At 36.2% G+C, this 21557-nt stretch overlaps 1 pseudogene; it reads left to right on the forward strand.

Annotated features, from left to right (window-relative positions):
- Positions 1-9654, forward strand: part of LOC105503511 — a 22098-nt pseudogene extending 12444 nt beyond the window's left edge.
- The last annotated feature ends 11903 nt before the right edge of the window (positions 9655-21557 follow it).

The raw sequence follows: 21557 nt of genomic DNA on the forward strand, positions 1-21557 counted from the left end.
CCATGATGGTCACGATCTCCTGACCTCATGATCCGCCTGCCTCAGCCTCCCAAAGTGCTGGGATTACAGGCGTGAGCCACTGTGCCCAGCCCATGCTTGACTTTTCTTTACCTGTGAGTGCTTGGTATAAACTTCGCTCTGCCTGTTTCCATATTCTAGCAGTTAAACAGCTTGAGCATCTCTCCCCTCTTTCCTTTTCCCACTGTTGTCTCTTAGACACTGCTCCACTGTCTCCCTTCTCCAGTTAATCCTAAACTACATTGGTACCCAACAAAGCTTACAAAAACATACTTCCCATGCCCTACTAAGAAAGCTTTAGTAGCTTCCTTATAAAATGAGTAATAAACTCCTAAAGTTTTCACTCTAGGCTATTCATATCATAACCAAAATTTCGTTTCAATCCTTATTGCTATTTCATCCTCTGTCCTTGCCTGTCCTCAGTTTGCTTATTATAATGTTATTTAATTTTTTTGTAGTTGGTTTCGATTTATCACCTTAATACCAACCCACTGCTTCCAACTCAATATTTAGTATCTTTCCCATGTCCCAGATATCTGGCAATTCCTCTTGTTTGGCAAATTCTTCTTTAATAATCTTTCATATCTTCTCTTTGCTATTCATTTCCTTTGCTATTTTTGAGGTTCATACATTCTTGCTTAGGCTAGAGTAATACTTTCCCCACTACTCTGTGTTTTCTTTCCTTCATTAACTCTACTCTGCATGATCACTGTCTGGGTAACACTATCAAAGCAGACACTTTTACCCTGTATGTTTCCTGTACGAAAATTAAAATGACTTCTTATTATTATAGATCAAACTCGAAACAGTCCACCACGTTGCACAATGACAGGAGGCTCCATTGTGGTTTTATTCTGTTGGAGTCTTCAGACTTCTTAGTTTGCCATGAACAGCATTTTGCAAATCAGTAGCAGAGATGTTATTAAGAGTACAACTGGCCTCTCCTCCCCCATGACTCCCAACACAGACATACACCACCAACCCCAAAAAACAACCATCATGTTCAGGCATGTCGGAGAAGCATTGAGTTAAACAGGTTCTCCTTACTGAGGGACTTTCAAGCATCTCTAATAGCTAATGTGTATTATGAATCTCCAAATGGGAAATCTATGGAAAAAGTTCTTTTTATCTTGGTCACCTTTAGACATGTCCCTGGATGCCAGAGTTCTACAACCTAGACTTGAGGAAATCCTGCCCTACACATTCTCTGCCCAGCTATTGCCCCAGGTCAATGTCTGATGAGCTTTCTGATGCCAGCTCATTAGAAAGGTCTTCCCTCACCATCTTGGTTGAAGTGGCTGTCCCTCCCTGTGCCATCATCCTGTTTTATTTTCCTATAACGCTGATCACAATTTGATATGAAGATTTTTTTTCCATTACATGTTTGTTGCTTTTTTACTCTAGAATATAAAATCTAAAGGACTTGACATTCTATGTTGCTTTTTTTTTTAACTATCTCTCCACCTATGATAGTATCTAATTCACATAATATGTTTTATTTTTATTTATTTACTTATCTGTTTTAAGGAATAGGCTTGCTTGCAGCCACCTCCTTATCTCTCATCCTACCTGAGTGCAGAGCTTATGTTACAAGGGCGAAATCAAAGTATCCACCTCCCTGAAGTTTACCCAGATGGCTTGACTCATCCTAGAGTAATAGTTCTTATTCTGTTGAACTTCTATTAATATATTAGTATCTAAACAACTCAAGTTATTTTGAATAATTAAAAATTTTTATAAAAATAGAAATGCTACCTTATTTACGCAACTATAATGTATCTGTCTTGTGGCCAGTGATGGTGCCATACTTTGATATTTTTTAGGATCTAGTAGAGAGGGCTTCTCTTAAAGTAGGTAAATAATAGATATTCCCCCTCTACTACCTCTAAGGATGCAGTGTGATGCTTACATGTGGAATCTCCATTCCAATAGGAGGAATAACCCAGACATTGCTTGAAGGAGGTAGATAGCACATTGCATAGCTGGAGAATCTCAGAGACTTGCTTCTGGCTCTCTCATGCACACCATTTCCTGGATTTTACAGATATTTTCTAAGTCTCCCCTGCCAGCTATGTGGATCAGAAACGGAGGGAAAATTCTCCCTTGGGCCTACAGTTTTGAAAAGGAATTAGAAGAGTCTGATCAGTCATGAATGGAGGAAATACAGACCTTTCAAGGGAGTAAGGGAAAATTTGCCTCTTCTCAGTTTACAGAAAGATATTTCATACTTACATGGAAACTTTAAAAAATGTATGTACTATGCTGTTTAAGGGACATGTTCCCTTGCAAAATGCTTAATTTACATTATTTCAAGATGTTTCTACACATGTTATTTTATATCAACATGTAAATAAGACAGATGGAAAATACGGAAGACATAGTATACTCAGTAGTATCTCTGATGGCCAAGAACTTTAACAACTCAAATAAAATATACATTGTGGATTGTACTTGGTGGAGATGTTATAAATTCTCCCCTTTAAAATCCTCTATTGCTTTAAAAGAAGTAGCTATAATTGGAAAGAGTAGGGGTGAAAAGGTATAATGAAGGAGTTAGGAAAAGAGGGGAGTTTAGAATAAAATAATAGAGTATGAATGAAAATGCTTGTGTCGTGTATACATTTGTCTTAAATTCAGCACAGATAGCAGAATCTCTCCAGCTCAAGGGCCTTGGGTTGAGATACTTCCTGTAGCAAATCGATAGCCATGTGCATTTTAATGTAAGTCACTTAAACATTAATCCATCTTTAAAATCACCACAGACATTCCATTTCTTACTTTTATTTCGAAATGAGATATTCTTTGCTGAGACAGGTTGAAGCATTTGGTTTCCACCCAAATGATGTGGATTGAGACCATCTGGAGAATCTACCCTGATTTTTTTTTTTTTAATGGAAAGCCTGAATGTCTTAGTGATTTATAACTTCCATGTATTTTAACACACTATCTAATTTTTTCCCCTGGTAGAATTTTATTTCATTTGGAACATTCTTGTGCTGACGTAATATGCCACATATGAAACTTTTCTAATGATAAAATCCAATGTATGTGCTGCATGTCAAGTCACGTAGCTGGAGGGGCATGATTTGGAGCCGACTTGGCTCCACCTGAGAGCCTGGATCCTCTGGAACGTACTCAGGGTGCTAGCTTCAGCCTGTCTCAGACCATTCTATCTGGGCCTCGCCTGGGACCTTAAGATTAAGGCGACCCATTTATCTGCATGTCAGTAAATTAGCCCTCCCAGAGGAGGATTCTGCAGGCTCTTGTGCTTTGAGATGCTCTGTGCAAAAAAGGGTTGGATTATCAAGTGCATGTGAGGAATTGCAGAACTCCAAATATCCATTCTAGAATTCACAAGGCATGTAAGCATAACACAGCTTTGAGAATTCCTGGAGCACCACAGAATTTGGGTCTGTTCTGTTCCCCTGGTTTTACTGACCTCATCTCCTTCATCTTTGTCATTGCTTCAGTCACACTGGCTTTCTTGGGATCCTTAGACACAGAAGGCTCTCTCTTCGGACACGTTCTTTTCTCAGCTTGAAACACTTCCCCTTCCCTCCTGGATAGAGACATAGTCCCCCTTCTCTCCTGGATAGAGACATAGGTCCCTCTCCCACCTCCTGAAGTCTTTTCTCCAGCGTCATCTTCTCAGGGAGACTTTCCCTGATTACCTTACATAAACTTGCAAATGACCACCTCCCTGCTCTCCCTGTTGACGCTTGCAGTTTTATTTTTCTCAAACACAATTATCACCATTGCTGCAAAAATGCTGCATTCACACAGAACCTCAAATCCCTTGGTGTGCAACAGTAAACATTTATTTAGTTCCAAGTGTGCAGTGCTTGTCTGATCTGTCCTGTGTCTGTGGCCAACTGTGGGTTTCTAGGCAGCTCCACTGATGTGGGCTAGGTTCATTTCCAGGTCTGTGGCTCCCCTGGCTGCTGGCTAATCTAGGCGGGGCCCAGTGAGGTGGGAGTCTTGGCTCTGTGGCATGTGTCTCTCAACCATCAGCAAACTAGCAAGGTGCCCCATTGGCTAAACAGGTGGCATGGCCAAGCACAGAGTCAGAATTCGGGCATGGTGACATGACACAGTCAAGGTGGGGATACAGAAAGACGCGAACGATTTGGTCAATTGCTACAAACTACAGTTCATATAATAATTTTTACTTTTTAAACAAATTAGTTTGTTTCCCTCTACTAGAGTATAAGCTCCATGAGGACAGAAGTTTTATTCACTTTGTTAACCACTGTATCATCTTCCCCTAGAACAGTAGTATCCAGTGTGTACTAAGTATCCAATAAATATTTGTTGAATGAATAAATTAATACATAAAAATAATCCCATTTAACTTTAACATAGAATTATGTTTTTAGTTTTTGTGATTTGAATTTCTCTCTCTCTTTCAGTTTTTGTGATTTGAATCTCTCTTTTTTAGTTTTTGTGATTTGAATTTCTCTCTCTTTTTTAGTTTTTGTGATTTGAATTTCTCTCTCTCTCTTTTTTAGTTTTTGTGATTTGAATTTCTCTCTCTCTCTCTCTCTCGCTCTCTGTCTCTCCAGGGGTCTCACTTTGTTGCCCAGGCTGGTTTTGAATTCCTGAGCTCAAGTGACCCCCCCTGCCTCAGCCTCCTCAAGTGCTGGGATTACAGTTGTGAGCCACTATACCTGGCCTGAATCTCTTTTAAAAATAATTTTAATTTTAGATTCAGGGGTATATGTGCAGCTTTGTTAAAAGGTGTACTATATTGCCAGATGCTGACCTTTGAGCTTTTATTGAGTCTGTCACCCAGATAGTGAATGTAGTAACCAGCAAGGAGCTTTTCAGTCCTTGCCCCTCTCACTCCCCACTCTAGTAGTCCCCAGTGTCTATCATTCCCATCTTTGTGTGTACTCAGGAATTAGCTCCCACTATAAGTGAGAACATACTATATTTGATTTTCTGTTTCTGTTAATTTACCTAGGATAATGACCTCTAGCTGCATCCATGTTGCTGCAAAGATATGATTTCATCATTTTTTATGGCTGTGTAGTATTCCATGGAGTATATGTACCACATTTTCTTTATCCAGTCCACTATTGATGGGTGCCTAGATTGATTTTGTGCCTTTGGTATTGTGAATAGTGCTCCAATGAACAGATGAGTGCAAGTGTCTTTTTAGTAGAACAATTTATTTTCCTTTGGGTTTATATGCAGTAATAGAATTGGTGGGTCAAATGGTAGTTCAAGTTTTTTTTTGTTTTTTTTTTTTTTTGAGAAATCTCCAAGCTGCTTCCCACAGGGACTGAAATAATTTTACATTCTCACCAACAGTGAGAATTTTGGAATAATTCTCTTATTCTGTGAAAAATGATGTTGACAATTTGATAGGAATAGCATTGAGTCTCTAGATTGCTTTGGACAGATGGACATTTTAGCAATATTGATTCTTCCAGTCCATTAGTAAAGAATGTTTTTGCATTTGTTTAGGTCATCTATGATTTCTTTCAGCAGTAACACAGTATTTTCAAGTGTATTTTTCAATTCATTTCCTTTTCAGAGGAAAGCCAATAGAATATCACTTTAAACCAGAGAATATTCAGGTATCTCTTGCCTTTCTCACTAAAAATGTAAGCTCCAGGAATTAAAGGAAAATCTCTCAGAATTTATTTTTGACCCATTTCATTCATCTAAGATTTGGTAAATGACTTTTATGTATCAGGTTATGTACCAGTGCTAGTAAAAATGGAAAACAAGCATACAGTATGCTTCTGAGAAATCTCAGTTAAGTCCATAAAGCAAAACTCTGAACAATAGAATATGCTTTGCTATAATGTTATTACAACAGTTCCCATGAACACAAAAGAAGTTTTCAAACATCCATTAGATATTAAATAGAGCATTCTAACTTGACCTCCGTGTTTACTGAGACTGATAAAGTCCCTCTTCTATAATGGCAAAAACTGCAATTACTTTTGCGCCAACCTAATAATAGAACATTTCTGTTTACACCATTTGGTATCTCCAACCAACCACACTTTCATCCTTATCCTCTGTTCTTCCCAAATTCTATCCATCCTTTGAGTGTGACCAGTAATGGAACATTCTCTGACCAAGTTTGCTTATTGACCTTTTTCCTGAACTCATTTGAACCCAGCATTTATTCTATGTGTTATATTAATGTATAATTCCTGGAAACATCTATTTCACTGTTTTTGTTGTTGTTTTTTTTTATATAGGCTGTTTAACTTTCCTAATATTGATCTTTTCACGTGTGGATGTCATATTTTCAAAGAGCTTTTCAAAAAGCAGCTATTTTGGCAGGGCGCGGTGGCTCATGCCTGTAATCCCAGCACTTTGGAAGGCTGAGGCAGGTGGATCACCTGAGACCAGGAGTGCAAGACCAGCATGACCAACATGGTGAAAACCTGTCTCTGCAAGAAATAGAAAAATTAGCTGTGTGCGGTGGTGCGCACCCGGCTACTCAGGAGGCTGAGGCAGGAGAATCACTTGAGCCTGGGAGGCAGAGGTTGCAGTGAGCCCCGATCACACCACTGCACTCCAGCCTGGGCGACACATTGAGATTCCATCTCACAACAACAACAACAACAACAACCACCACCACTCAGCCACCTTTGGAACACATATTTTGTCTCTTTCTAGAATTGCAAAGATTATTGCTTGCATAATTGGTACTCAGATAATTAAACAGAAGCATATAATGAAATCGGAAAGATTTAATCTCCATTGATCACCCAGTTATGATCAAATCTGATAATGCACATGTTGGCCTATTGACTGGAGGTATAGACATATTTCTACTTAGGACTGGTGTTTATCTACAAACCTTAACTATATTGGAAACCAGTGACTACTTTATGTAAAGCTGCAACTGCAAGTCAATATTTAACAGGTTAAACAAAAACTGACAAATTTTCAGATGGTTTGGAAATAAATAACATAAAATTCTAAAATGCCAAACTCTAAATGCACCGAAAGTAAACAGATTTCTGAATTGGCAAAGAATATGTTGAAAAACAGAATAAAGAAAAAGCTAAGACATGTTACCTGCTGTTCTGTGGCTCCAGGGCAGAACAGTGGAGCATTCATTATCTTCAATTAGTTTTGCAATTTTTGCACACCTGTGTATCCTACCCATCAACCCCATCAAACTATCTTTTAGGAGTAAATTTTGCTTAACATGACACTCAATGTATAGGAAACCCCCAACAAGACCAACAAATCAGTTTATTTAACTCAAGAAGAATTGGAATCTTACATTTGACCTGGATGCCTTCAAAAAAGGCCAAAAAATGCTCATCAAATGTTCCAAATATTTGCTGATAAAAACAATGGTACTAGTCATAAATGTGATGATAAGAAAAGGACAATTGTTAGTTTACTCACAGTCATAGCAATTAAATAATCATAATTCATTTAGGCCCTATTAAAGACTGTGTCTCACTCAATACATTCAAAGACAGGTATTAGAATATTGCCATTTCCAACTCCTTTTTCTCTAGTTCTATATTATCTAAGTAACTTCTTACACTCATTCATGACTCTCCTTTAGGGAGGGGATGCTTTGTTCAGCTGACTAGTTGATTGCTTTATGAACTTGCTTCCAATTTTAAGTGAATATTTGGTTAGTGGTCTTACTGGCATTTGAGTGGCATGAGTCATGTGTCTTTATGCCTTGTTCTCCTGAAATGGGATGACTGTGGAGATATTACACCTGCATAATTGAGAAAACTTCCTCTGGACTTAGAGTGATCTTACAAAGACACCCATCATAGGCAAGACCTGAAGTAATTTCTTTACCTCAAGAACTGGTATCAGCTACAAACATAAGCAAATACGCACATAGAATAGAGCAAATATCATTTAAAAAGAAAAAGGTGCTATTTTTGCCAAATTCTATTAAACTTGAATCTCATTCGTTTTCATATTTCCTCCCTTCTTTTCCTTTTATGTAGATATTATAAAGGAAAATACTAAATTATTTGATTATATTAAAATCTTTCCATTTTAAGATAAGTAAAACAAAAATAAGCATTAGGAAGACATTTTCAACATAAAGAAATTATATGAATGAATAAGAAAAAGAGATCATTCTTTCCTCCCTTCCCCCTCCCCGACCTGGCCCTCCTAGGGTAAAAGGTTCATAAAATCAGAAATGCAAATTTTATTTTACTTTATTAAAATATTTTTCCAGTTTCATTGAGGTACAGTTCATCAACAAAAATTGTATATATTGAAGGTGTATAACGTGATTATTTGACATATGTATGCATTGCAAAATGATGACTACAATCAAGTTACCTGACACTGTTACCTCACATAGTTACCTTTTTTTCTGTGTGTGGTAAGAACACTTAAGAGCTACTCAGGGGAAGTCAAGATGTTACTGTTGCTTGTGAGCTTGTGGCTTGACTCTGCAGGACTAGGATCTTAAAGAATGCCACAGTGGCTGAAAATGCTGGTCTGAAGGCGAAAGTCTGTTATCAAATTGAGTATTAATTTTGAGACTTCAATTTGCCATGGGACAAATTTTTAAAGGAACGGGTCAAACTGAATGAAGGCTGGGTACCTTTGGAGATACTGATAAAATTCAACAGGTTAAACTATCTCACAACAGACTTTAATGTAATTGTGGAAGCATTGAGGAAATACAAGGCAGAACTCATGGAAATCAGTAAAGATAAAACTAAAATCAGAATGTCTCTAGGTAAACTCCTCCTTGAAGTGACCGATGAGTATAAAAATGATGTAAAAAACATCTATTTATATCAAAGGCGGCTTCCCAACTGATGCAACTGTTGATGACATAAAAGAATGATTAGAAGATAGAGGTCAAGTACTAAATATCCTGATGAGAAGAACATTGTGTAAAGCATTTAAAGGATCAGTGTTTGCTGTGTTTGGTAACAATGAATCTGCTAAAAAGTTTGTAGAGACCCCTGGCCAGAAGTACAAAGACAGGGTCTGCTAATACTTTTCAAGAAATATGACTTTACTGAAAAAAGTGAAGAAAGGCAACAAAGTAATATGGAGGGTAAATAAAGAGCTAAACAAGAGCAAGAAGGAAAATGAAAGCTAGAAGATGCTGAAATGGAATCTCTTGAGAAAAAAGATTGGATGCTTGCTGAAATTTTTGGATGACTTAGGTATCAGACCTGTAGAGAAGGTTCACACATCCTTTTCTCAAATCATGGTGAACTAAAATGGATAGACTTTATCAGAGGTGCAAAAGAGGGAATAATTCGATTTAAAGAAAAAGTTGAGGAAGCGTTGGGAAAAGCCAAAGATGCAAATAATGGTAATCTACAATTAAGGAACAAAGAAGTGACTTGGGAAGTACTAGAAGGACAGGTGGAAAAAGAAGCATTGAAAAAATCATAAAAGACCAACACGAATCCCCAAACAAATGGAAGCCAAAAGGTCACAGATTTAAAAGGAAAGGGTAATAAAGCTGCCTAACCTGAGTTTGCTAAAGGAAAAGTACAGTTTCAGGGCAAGAAAATGAAATTTGTTAGTGATGATGAACATGATGAAAATGGTGCAAGTGGACCAGTGAAAAGAGCCAGAGAAGAAACAGACAAAAAAGAACCTGCATCAAAACAACAGAAAAGAGAAAATGATGCTAGAGACCAATAGCTTAGTAAACAAATTTTAAATCCATTTTAATTAGTTTTTAAGCTGCTTTTGGTTTTGTGGTCTTTTAAAATGAAAGCCAAATTAAATCTACTTCAGTGTTCACCTGTAAGAAAGGAAAAGTTTTTTTTTGCTGTTTAACTTGTCTTTATTTTGTTATCCAAATGAGGATTGTTTTGAATGTATAGTTCTATTTGTTATTTCAGATGATTCAAATATCAAAGGAAGATGCATGCACTCAATTGCGTTTGTAATATGAGAATATATTTGTACAAACTAATAAAATGTATACTATATAAAAAGAAAAAAGTCTATTCTCTTAGAAAATTTCAAATATACAGTGCAATATTATTAACTGTTGTCACCGTGCTTTATGTTAGATCCCCAAAACTATTCATCCTGTAATTGCAAGTTTGTACCTTTTGAGTAACATCTCATTTCCACTGCCCCCCTATCCTGCCAGCCTCTGGTAACTACCCTTCTACTCTCTGCTTCTGTGAGTTTGACTTTTAAAAATTCTACATATAAGTGACATCATGCAGTAGTTTTCTTTCTGTGTCTGGCTTATTTCACTTAGTATAATCCATGCTGTTGGAAAAGGCAGCATTTTCTGGTTTTTTTTTTTTTTTTTTTTTTTAATGGCTGAATAGTATTCCATTGTGTGTATGTGTGTGTGTGTGTATATACTATATTTTATATGCACCCACCTATTGATGGACACACAGGCTGTTTTCATATCTTGGCTATTAACGCTGCAATGAACATGGGGGTGCTGAGTGACCAGGGCAGCTCTCATCCATTGAAAGCTAACTAACTTCTCTAAAATTAACTTCTGTGTTTTCAGGGAGCAAAAGAGTGTCCTGGGAAAATTTGAGAGGAATTTAACAAAAAGGGTGGAAGCATTTTAAGAAAGAAGCTTGTGAGTCTCTTGGGAAAACAATATTTTAAAAAGTCCAAACTGTAAGATAGCAGACAAAAACATACATAAAATGTTCAGAGGAAATGCTGTAAACATTTTTTGCTTAATTACTGGTTCAATATCTGTCAGATTAACACCCTTCCGTCACCCTGCCTTATATTGCTTTGAAAATGAGAGCAGGGATGAGTGAAGCAGCAGACATAAATCAGAGATATTTTCTTGAAGGTTTAGGAGAAAATGTTTTGTCTAAAGCCAAATATCTATAATCTCTGCTTTGATTACAAATAAAAAAGCAATTTTTCAAAAAGTCACTTTGCTGATAAACCCACTCTATTTCTTTTTAAAACATGATTAAAAATCCTTTTTAAATGACAGTCTACAAGGAATGTTGAAATGTCTTGGACTATCTAAAAGCTTCCAGCTGCTTTCTTAAGTTTAAAATATTTTCTTAAAGGGGATTTCCAGCCTGTTGGCAGCAACAAGACAGAACTTCTCTGTTTTTTTCCTTTGTTTCTGTTTCGATTTTTGGATTTCACAATTTGCTTAGGAGAGACAATAAAATGAATTCATTTAGAAATTTATATTCTTAATTGCTTACTAAAAGTATATTTTACATTAGTTTGAAGTTGTTCAAGTTAGTGGAGAATGATACATTAAGATACAACATTCCCGAAAAGCTTCATGACATTGGTTGTGGCAATGATTATTGGATATGACAGTAAAAGCACTGACAACAAAGGCAAAAATAAGCGAGTGGGACCACATCAAACTAAAAACTTCACAGCAAAGGAAACACTCAAGAGTTGATAAGGCAACCTATGGAAAGGGAGAATAGATTTCCAAATCATAGGTATAGTGAAAGATTAATATCAAAACTATATAAGGAATTCCTACAACTTAATAGGAAAAACCCTAATAACTCAATTTAAAAATGAGCAAATGACTTGAATAGACATTTTTCCAAAGGAGAGATACAAACGGCCAGGTATATGAGAAAGCACTCAACATCACTAATCAGGAAAATTCAAATCAAACTGCAGTGAGATATCAGCTCACACCTGTTTCTATGCCCATTTTGTATATTTATAAGTATGTATATATAAAGATAAATGTTGGTAAAGATGTGGAGAAGTTGGAACCATTGTGCACTGTTGGTAGGAATGTAAAGTAGTGCAACTGCTATGGATAACAATATGGAGGTTCCTCAAAAATTTAAAAACAGGACTACCATATAATACAGAAATTTCTCTTCTGGGTATTTAACCAAAAACTGAGATCAGATCATTGAAGAGATATTTGAACTCCCATGTTCATTGCAGCATTATTAGCAATAGCCAAGATATGAAATAACTTAAGCATTTATTGACAGATGAATGGATGAAGAAAATGTGACATGCACACACGGTGGAATATTTTTCAGTCTCAAAAAGGAAGGAAATCTTGCAATAGCAACAGCATGGATAAACCTGGAGAACACTATGCTAAGTGAAATAAACCAGTCACAGAAGGACAAATGCCGTGTGATTCCACTTATATGAGATATCTAAAATAAACAAACTTATAAAAGGAGAGAGTAGAATAGTAGTTGCCAGGGACTAGTGGAAGTGGGAAAAGGAGAGTTGCCATTCAATGAAGTTAGAGTTTCCATTATGCAAGATGAGTAAGTTCTAGAGAGCTTCTCTACAACATTGTGTCTACAGTTAACAATACTGTATTGTATGCTTAAAAGTGAGTTAAAAGGGCAGATTTCATGTTAAATGTTCTTAATACAATAAAAAATGACAAATGTTACAGAACAGTTTACAAATGTATAAAATCTTCTTTGGAATATAATATTGGTGAAATTAGTTTGCAATTACAGTTGTCTATATACTATGCAAATCTCTCAGAGAATATTATTTGATAAGTCTTACAAAATGCAGTTTGTTTTGATGTTACATATGAAATTCTTGTATCTTACCTTTTACGAAAAGTAAAAAAGTCTGATAGAACGTATCCGAAAATTCTAAGAAAAGACACAAGTTTTCTCTGCTGAAGTTTAGACAGTTAGAACTAGAAGGAATGTATAGTATTTTGCCAAAAGATGTCACATATAGAGTTAGAGATTAAACTAGGGTAAGAAACAATTGGGTGTCTTGCTCGGAGCTCGTAAGAGTTTACAAGTTTTAAACTTGTTGGCCATCAAAGGAAAAAAAAGTAATTTCTAGATTTATGGAGGTAAAGCATAGAAAACAAAGATATAGTGTGACTCACTAAATTTTCTTTAATCCAGGTCCTAAAACCTGATTAGCAAACATGAAGACTAAAGTTAATATTACATACCAAAGATTAAGAAAATATTTCTCCTGTGCCTCCCCCATAGTAGAGGTACCAGTTGTATCTCCTCCCCCATATATTTTCTCTTAATAGAGAATCGGCAAAATTTTGGGCTCTTTGTTTTGACAGAAGCTGCCTTGGGTTAGCAATTCAACACTGGACAGAGAGTGGGCCAGTTAGATTGTCTCTCTCACAAATTCCAGAATAAAGTCATGGAGAGAATGAATCAATAATCTGTGGAGAATTGAAGTGGAAAATTCTGCATGCGCCAAGATTAAGGATGCCATTTTAGATTGATTTTGATGGTGAGCAAAGCAGTCAGTCCATGGAAGAAGAAATAACCCAGGAAAAGTAGAGATAAGAGATGTCACAACTGCAGAGACAGATAGAAAATTACTGCCGTCAAGATATTACTTTTCAAATCAACAAAGGTTTACTGGGTACTTTAGGACTGTACTCTCAATCTGGGCAAGAGTTGGGATACGTGGTAGTCTGATAATCGATCCCAAAGATCTGTCCATGTTCTAATCCCTGGAACCTGTGAATACAACCTTATTTGGAAAAAAAGCTCTTTGTAGATTTGATAAGGATTTTGAGATGAAGAGATTATTCAGGGAAACCCTAAATGCCATCACAAGTGTCCTCATGAAAGAGAGGCAGAGGGAAATTAGACACACTCAGAAAAGGAGGAGGCAGTGTGACCATGGAGGCAGAGACTGGAGTGATGTGGCCTCAAGGCAAGGAAGCTGACAGCCGCCAGAAGCCAGGGGGTCAGGGGACAGATTCTCTCCTAGAGACTCCAAAGAAGGTGTGACTCTGATGACATTGATTTTGGCTCAATGATTTCAGACTTCTGGAATTGAAGAGAATAAATTAGAGGTTGGAAAGAATAAATTTCTGTTGGTTTAAGCCACTAACTTTGTGGTAATTTGTTACTACAAAGCTATGGGAAGCTAATGTAGGGTTTTTGGCAGCATTAAATAAAAGATATGTTCTGCTCTCAAGGAGTTTAGAATCAATGAGGTTAGAAAAACAGCACTCAACCTAAAAAAAGTAATTATTTATTAGAGGAGTTAGTTGACAAAGGGCTATGACAAAAGAACAAACGTGTGATTGCTTCTAGTGAATTCTAAGACATTGTGATAGAGATGGTATTAATACTGGGCCCTGAAGCCAAATATAATTAGTTTGAACTAAGAATATTTTAAAATTTCAGTGACAAAACCCCTAAGTGCATGATCAGTACATTAGAACTTCTCTCCTACTCAAATGAAAATAGTGTATAGTGTATGTATAAAAAACAGAGATCAAAATTGAAATGAAATATCCCTTGTAAGATGCTAGGCAGGTGTATGAGTAATGATCACTATGTCCAATGATAAAAGTATGGCTGTCTATCAAACCTTTGCATTAAAAAAATTCTCAAAATGTATAGAATAGATTTAAAAAAATAACATTTTTTTTCAAATTTGATTTAAATTTTGGTTTCCTTTCCCCCCAAAGTTGTGAAAATGCACATTTGACATTAAACCTGAAACTGACTTTTCCTACCCTATCTAACTTTGGATTATTTCAGTATTTTTTATGGCTATTTAAGTTTTCTTTACAGGAGAGAAGAAAGGGCTACATGTTTACTGAAAAATTAAATCAAATGCAAATGACCACATTTGTTGGGAAGGAATCAAATTCAGACTAATAATAATTTAAGAAGCATTACTTTCTAATCTTCAAGCTGAGGGACTCCTGTTTTGTTGAAATGCTGGGACTGAAAATTCTGTAATGGTGAATTCACAAAAATTTGTGAGCAAGGAGTGCTACCTTCCTGCTACCTTCCAGGGCTGCTTTCTGGTCATATCTGTCAGCTCAATTCCTAGTATATTAAGCTGATCCTTTTCAGAAAGGATTTAACAAGTAATATGCTTAGATTAAATAGTGCCAACATAGTATTACACATGCAAATTCCCAGCAATTCTGAGACAAATTTGGGTTGGGTAAGATAAAAAGATATAAGTCAAAATTCCTCAGAAACTATTACCAAGAAAAAACACCACTGCTCCAAAACAAAAAGAAAACAAAGCACATTAGCTCTGGTAGACATTATAATGCTTACCAATGTCCAGTTCTGTTTTCTTCTTGGGCTTAGGGGAAACTACTCCTCCCAGCACCCTTGCAGTGGTGTGTGGCCTTTGACTAGTTTTTGTCCATGGAATATGAACAGAAACATCTCTCTGAGATTTTCTAGTATTCTCACTCTTTCACTAAAAGGTGTTCTGAAACCACATTTTCCACAGTTAAGCTTCTGTCAGGTGGAGATTGTGTGGAGTAGGGCAAAATACAATGTACTGGACATTCAGAGTTAACAAGAAATGTAACTTCATTGTATTAAGACCCTTAGATATCAAAGTTAAATTGTTACTGCAATATAACCTAGGTTATTCTAAGGAACATATCAGTTAACCAAAAGAAATAGACATAAAAATTATATGTAGAACAAACCAGAAAGACAGTTATTTCAGTTTAAGTAGTGTGACTGCATATTTTTTCTGTTTTAGGTTTGAACATATATACATACTACTTTTATAAATGAACAAATTATACTCCAAAAAGTGATTATGTATAAAATCCTCCTGAGCATAAAGTGAAAACAACCACTTTTTATGCTTAGATATTTGCATTCCCTCTTCGAGTCATAATCCTAGATGTTTGCAAATAGAATAAACTCTAAAGGTAAGCTGGTTTTTATCCATCATAAAATTGTAGATTTCCTATTGATGGCTTCCTCCATGTAGTTCCTTAAGTTGTTCCTTCTTTCCTTCAATCTTCAGTTATTTCCCAGCATGTTGACACTCAGTTTATTTCATTAGTTCTGCAATCGTGTTTTATACGATGAATAGAGGAAATTGTTTGAAACTAGTTACTGAAGCTTGTCTTGATCTTATTCTAAGTCATGGAAAATCCCTCTGGGTTCTCTGCTAAGGGGCCTGGCATGACGTGAAGCTTTGCTACTTGCCTGGAAACAGCAATTTCACCTTTTGAGTAAGAATAATCAGCAGTTTATGAATGTTTGTACATCTGTGTGTACGTGTGTGTGTGTGCGCCTGTGTGCGTTTGTACATGCGTGTATAATGGAATATCTTGGATTTTGTAAAACAATACAATTTCAACACTCCCTCCGTAGTTGACAAATGCTGTGTATTGCCTCTCTATCCCCAACTTGCCATTTCTGCCTTTTTAGGTTAGTAGAGTAAGTGAGTTGTATTAAAAATTAAGCTTTAATTGTTAAGTATGTAAACTATAGCAGACATTTAAGTAACCACCGTTAGTATCTGGAAGCTATAAACACTTCTCCAAATCCATGAAAAATTACAAACAAACCAACAGAAAAATTGACAAAATACGTGAATAAATAATCTACAAATGAAGAAACTAGAATGCTCATTACACATATAAAACGATGTTTAATTTCACTAGTAATTAGAAGAATGCAACAGATAAGTATCATTTTGTAGCCATGAGGTTAGACATAATGATAAAATCTGGTAATGCTTAGCACCCCAAAACAAGCAAATTCTTAATACATTGTTATTATAATGGAGTGAACATTGGCACAACAAAGTGAAAGAAAAAGTTGGAATTATTTAGTGTTATGGGTTGAACTGTATTCACCCCAGAAAAGGCATGTTGAAATCCTTATCTCTAGCACCTCATAATGTGACTTCATTTGGAAATACAGTCATTGCAGATATAATTAGTTAATATGATGCTGTACTAGATTAGGGTGGGCCCCTAATCCAGCAGGACTGACATCCACATGAGAAGATGGCTGTGTGCAGACACAAAGACCCAGGGAGAATGCTAGGTGAAAAAGGAGGTGGAGATTGGAGTTAACGCTTCCTCAAGTAAGGAACATCTGGGGTTACTAGAAGTGGTAAGGGCAAGACCCTTCCTGCTAGTGTTTACAGGAAGAACGACTCTGGCAACACCTTGATTTTGGACCTCTAGCCTCCCAAAAAATGAGACAATACATTTCTTTTCCATTAGGTACCCAAATTTGAGATGTTTTGTTATGGTAGACCTAGGAAATAATACATCTAGTTAAGCTAAAAATGTGCATGTTGATGATTCACAATTCTGTCCACCCTAAACAAATTTTCCCACAGTCACACAAAGAACCTAGTGAGTGCAACTTACAGTCTTTTAAAAGTATTATATGCATCTCATGGCAGATGTTTGTGTGTATGTATAGTAAGGTGGGGTGGAGAGTGGTAAATTAATGTGGTTGTTGGCCCGTTATCCTGGTTTCAACCAGAGTTATTTGTTTTTAGTTCTACTTAAGACTTCCCTTGAATAAAGAATTCCATGACTAAAAGTAAACTTGAAAACAACTGGAATAAGAAGACATTCTTTTATAAAGTGATGACATTTCCTTTTAGAAAACTCTTTGATCTAATTTAAAGCTTTTTCTCTTTGTATCTCTTTTTTCGGTGTTATTATTTTATCTATGTATCTTATATACAATATTCTTATTTTAGTGAAATCTTTTCCCCTTCTGATATTTTTACTCTTAAATAGGTTTAATTTTATTGTTGACATAAGTTAGCAATAGTAATTTATCTGTCCTGTCAATCAAGACTTCATCTGTGACATTTTTCTTAGCTAAATTATAATTATAACACACTTTGAATGGTATGAAGTATGGATCAATACTTATGCTTATGTATGTCTAATTGTTGCAGCATGATTTATTGAAAAGGTTAGCCTTTTCCACTGAATTGTCTGTGTACCTTTTTTAAAAATAAATTGACCATATATGAGTGAGTCTGCATGTAGACTTCTCACTCTGTTCTATTCATCTATTTGTCTATTTTTAGACCAATGACATACTCTCTTGATTATTGTAGCTTTATAATAAGTCTTCAAATCAGGTAGTACAGCAACTTTGTTCTTTCTTTACAAAGTGTTTTTGGTCATTACAGGTCCTTTTCATTTCCATATGATTCAAAAAATAATCCAAAATGAATCAAAGACAAATGTAAAACTCAAAAGCATAAAATTTTAAAATGAAATCTGTAAGAAAATTTCCATGATCCTGGTATTTGGCAAATAATCTTTAGATGTGATACCAGAAGCATGATGCACAAAGTAAAACATCAATAAATTAGATTTTATCAAAATTAAGAACTTCTGTCCTTCAAAACATGCTGGAAACACAATGAAAAGTCAAAGACTAAGTGAAAATATTTGCAAGTTATGTATCTGATAAAAAATTTTAATCCATAATACGTAAAAACTCTCAAAACCCAATAAAAAACAACCCAATAAAAATGGACAAATAATTTGAAAAGACACTTCACCAAAGAAGATATGTGGATGACAAATAACTACATGAAAAGGTGAAAACACAAATTGAGAACACATGGAGATATCACCTCACACTTATTAGGAGGTCTGAAAATTAAAAAGACTGACTATTCCAAGTGTTGACAGGGATATGTGGAGGAGCTGTAACCCTTATACACTTCTGTTAGGAATATAAAATGGTACATCTACTTTGGAAAACAATTTGACAATTTCTTATAAAAATAAGCACACACTCCGATATAAGCACCTTTCTCTTTGTAAGTATTTGTCCAAGAGAAATCAAAGCATATGTTCATACAAATAAATCATGATGGATTTATTTGTAAACTGGAAGCAATCCAGATGCCTATCAATGACAAACATAAACAAATGGTGGTACAGCCATATGATGAAATACTATTCACCTATAAAAAGAAAGGAGCTATTGATATGTACACCAACATGGATGCATTTTCCTCTAACTTTTTTCTCTCTCTCTCTTTTTTTTTTTCTTTTGAGACAGAGTCTCGGTCTATTGCCCGGGCTGGAGTGCAGTGGTGTGATCTCGCTCACTGCAAGCTCTGCCTCCTGGGTTTGTGCCATTCTCCTGCCTTAGCCTCCTGAGTAGCTGGGACTACAGGCATCTGCCACCACGCCCGGCTAAATTTTTTTGTATTTTTTTTTTTTTCAAGAGAGACAGGGTTTCATCGTGTTGGCCAGGATGGTCTCAATCTCCTTACCTCGTGATCCACCCGCCTTGGCCTCCCAAAGTGCTGGGATTACAGGCGTGAGCCGCCGCGCCTGGCCCTCTAACTTTTATCTTGCTAGGATTTTCCCTCCATATGTTCCAGCACTAATGCAGGCCTTTTATTTCCTTTATCATGACTATGTTATCCTCATCTCTGCTGATGCTGTTCTTTTTATCTAGAATACACTTATCTCCTCTTCAGTTAACTACATTCTATTTATCTGTAAGTTGAGTACTTTAGTTTCTCTGAAAATCTTTCCTTGATCATGGGACTCTGTTACATGTTCCTATGGGCTTCTCCTATCAGATTAGCATTTAGAGTGTAACTTGTGTAACTTAGTGTAGAACTGTGCAGATTTTGGTGTTAGGCAGTGCTATGGTTTGGATGAGATTTATCTTCAACAATACTCATGTTGAAATTTGATCCCCAATGTGTCAATGTTGGGAGGTGAGGCCTAGTAGGAGGTGTTCAGTTCATGGGAACAGTTGCCTTATGAATATATTAATGCCTTCCTGAGAGAGTGAGTGAGTTCTCACTCTTGAGGAATGGGTTAGTTTCCATGAGAATGGGTTGTTAAGATTCTGGTTTCCTTGGTTACCCTCTCTTGCTTCCTTTCTCATCATATGATTTCTTTGCACATACCTGCTTCTCTTTTGCTTTCTGACATGAGTGGAAGCAGCATGAGGCCCTCACTGGATACAGCTGCCCAATGTTGGACTTTCCAGCCAGTGGAATCATAAGCCAAATAAACCTCTTTTCTTTATAAATTACCCAATTTCAGGTATGCTTTTATAGCAAGACTGAACAGACTAAGACAGGCAGACCTCTGTCAAAATCTCAAATCTTTGCTTTCTTAGCTGTGTGACTTTGGGTAAATTATACTGCCAGGCTAAGCATCAGGTTTCTTCAGTTGTAAAGTGATGAGTAAGTTCTATAAAACTATTAAAGGAGGTAATGTATACAAAGTGTTTAGAATGGTGCATGATTTTTTTTCAAAGTACAATAAGTCCTCATTTAACATCATATATAGGTTCTTGGAAACTATGACTTCAAGCAAAATGATGTATAACAAAGCCATTTTTTTCCCTCATCAATGCTGTAGCAAAAGAGTTGAACGAAAGGACATTATTTGTGGACCTGCTGTACGTTATTTCACTTAAAGTTCCAGTTTCTAAGAACCTACTGATGAAGTGAGGTTTCTAGAACCCATTGATGACATGACTAGGTTAATTATTTAGTAAGTCCTCTCTTAATAAGTAATTCAGTAAATGAATACAGTGAGTGTATTGATATCAGAAATTATTTTCTCAGAGGCCATATCACTTACTGTATTCATGATAGCTTACTATTTTACTTAATTTTTATTTCTTATTTAACTACCATTCTCTGCCATAACACTGTGAGCTTTGTTAAACACGAACTATATCCCTCTTATTTAATTAATTGTTAATTGTTGTTTCCCCAGGATCTAGAAAATATTGGGCACATAATAGGTAAATGATTGAAAGAATGAATACTTACGACTCGATTTCCTGTTAAGAGAGAGTTCTCGCTTTTACTGCAACTGTACCCATTCCTCGTAATCTACAAGTTATCACATTAGCAGCCTATTTTCAGTGTAGCTACCTCCCTGACTGCAGTTAATTGGCCCAGGGATTGGATGCTACCCTACATGGATTAACGAGTCTGTGCTTTTGGATTTTGCACTTTTGTTCAAAAATGCAGAAAGATATAGTTGTTCAAATCTTTGTGTGGTTGAGACTATAAAATGTAAACACTAGGATTCTCAATTTTTGCTACATTGAGGAAAAAGTCTGCATTGAATAAAAGAGTAACAATGACAAGAGAAAAGTACAGAGGAGACAGATGGGCTTGGGAGTGATAGTGGTAGCCAAGGTTGTAAGGTTGGCAAGTGAAGGCTAGGGAGTGGTGAGATTTAGGTAGTGGTTTTAAATATTATCTCATTTCCAGTCATTTACCTCATTTTTGCTGAGGTATGAGGACATTTAGGTTACTTGAGCATTATCCCAATATAAATAGAGATTTTTGTTCTTAGACATGAAATTAGTTGTAGATTCCCAAGTCCTATAATCAATGTCAATCTTTGTTGATGGGAAAAGAATGCTACAGCTCACACATGTTTAACGTGTTCAGTTTTCATTATATTAGGCCTCATTCATAAAACAATTGCAAAAGGATGGTGTACAGCACTGCATGTTAACACAGTAAAAGGTTTAACAAATCATTGTGCCTATCTTGTAATCAAGTACTTAAAGTATGATCTAGTTATCTACAGAAAGCATGATAACTGGATCAAGGTAAAGGAACGATATTTATAGCTTTTCCAACACAAATGTAGAATATAAGTGTGTTAGAAGAAGGCCATTAATAAAGCAAACGTAGGCCGGGCACGGTGGCTAACGCCTGTAATCCCAGCACTTTGGGAGGCCGAGGTGGGCAGATCACGAGGTCAGGAGATAAAGAGTGTCCTGCCTAACATGGTGAAACCCCGTCTCTACTAAAAATACAAAAAATTAGCCGGGCATGGTGGTGGGTGCCTGTAGTCCCAGCTACTCGGGAGG

The sequence above is a fragment of the Colobus angolensis genome, unplaced genomic scaffold, assembly GCF_000951035.1.
Source record: "Colobus angolensis palliatus isolate OR3802 unplaced genomic scaffold, Cang.pa_1.0 Scaffold86, whole genome shotgun sequence".
NCBI lineage: Eukaryota > Metazoa > Chordata > Mammalia > Primates > Cercopithecidae > Colobus > Colobus angolensis.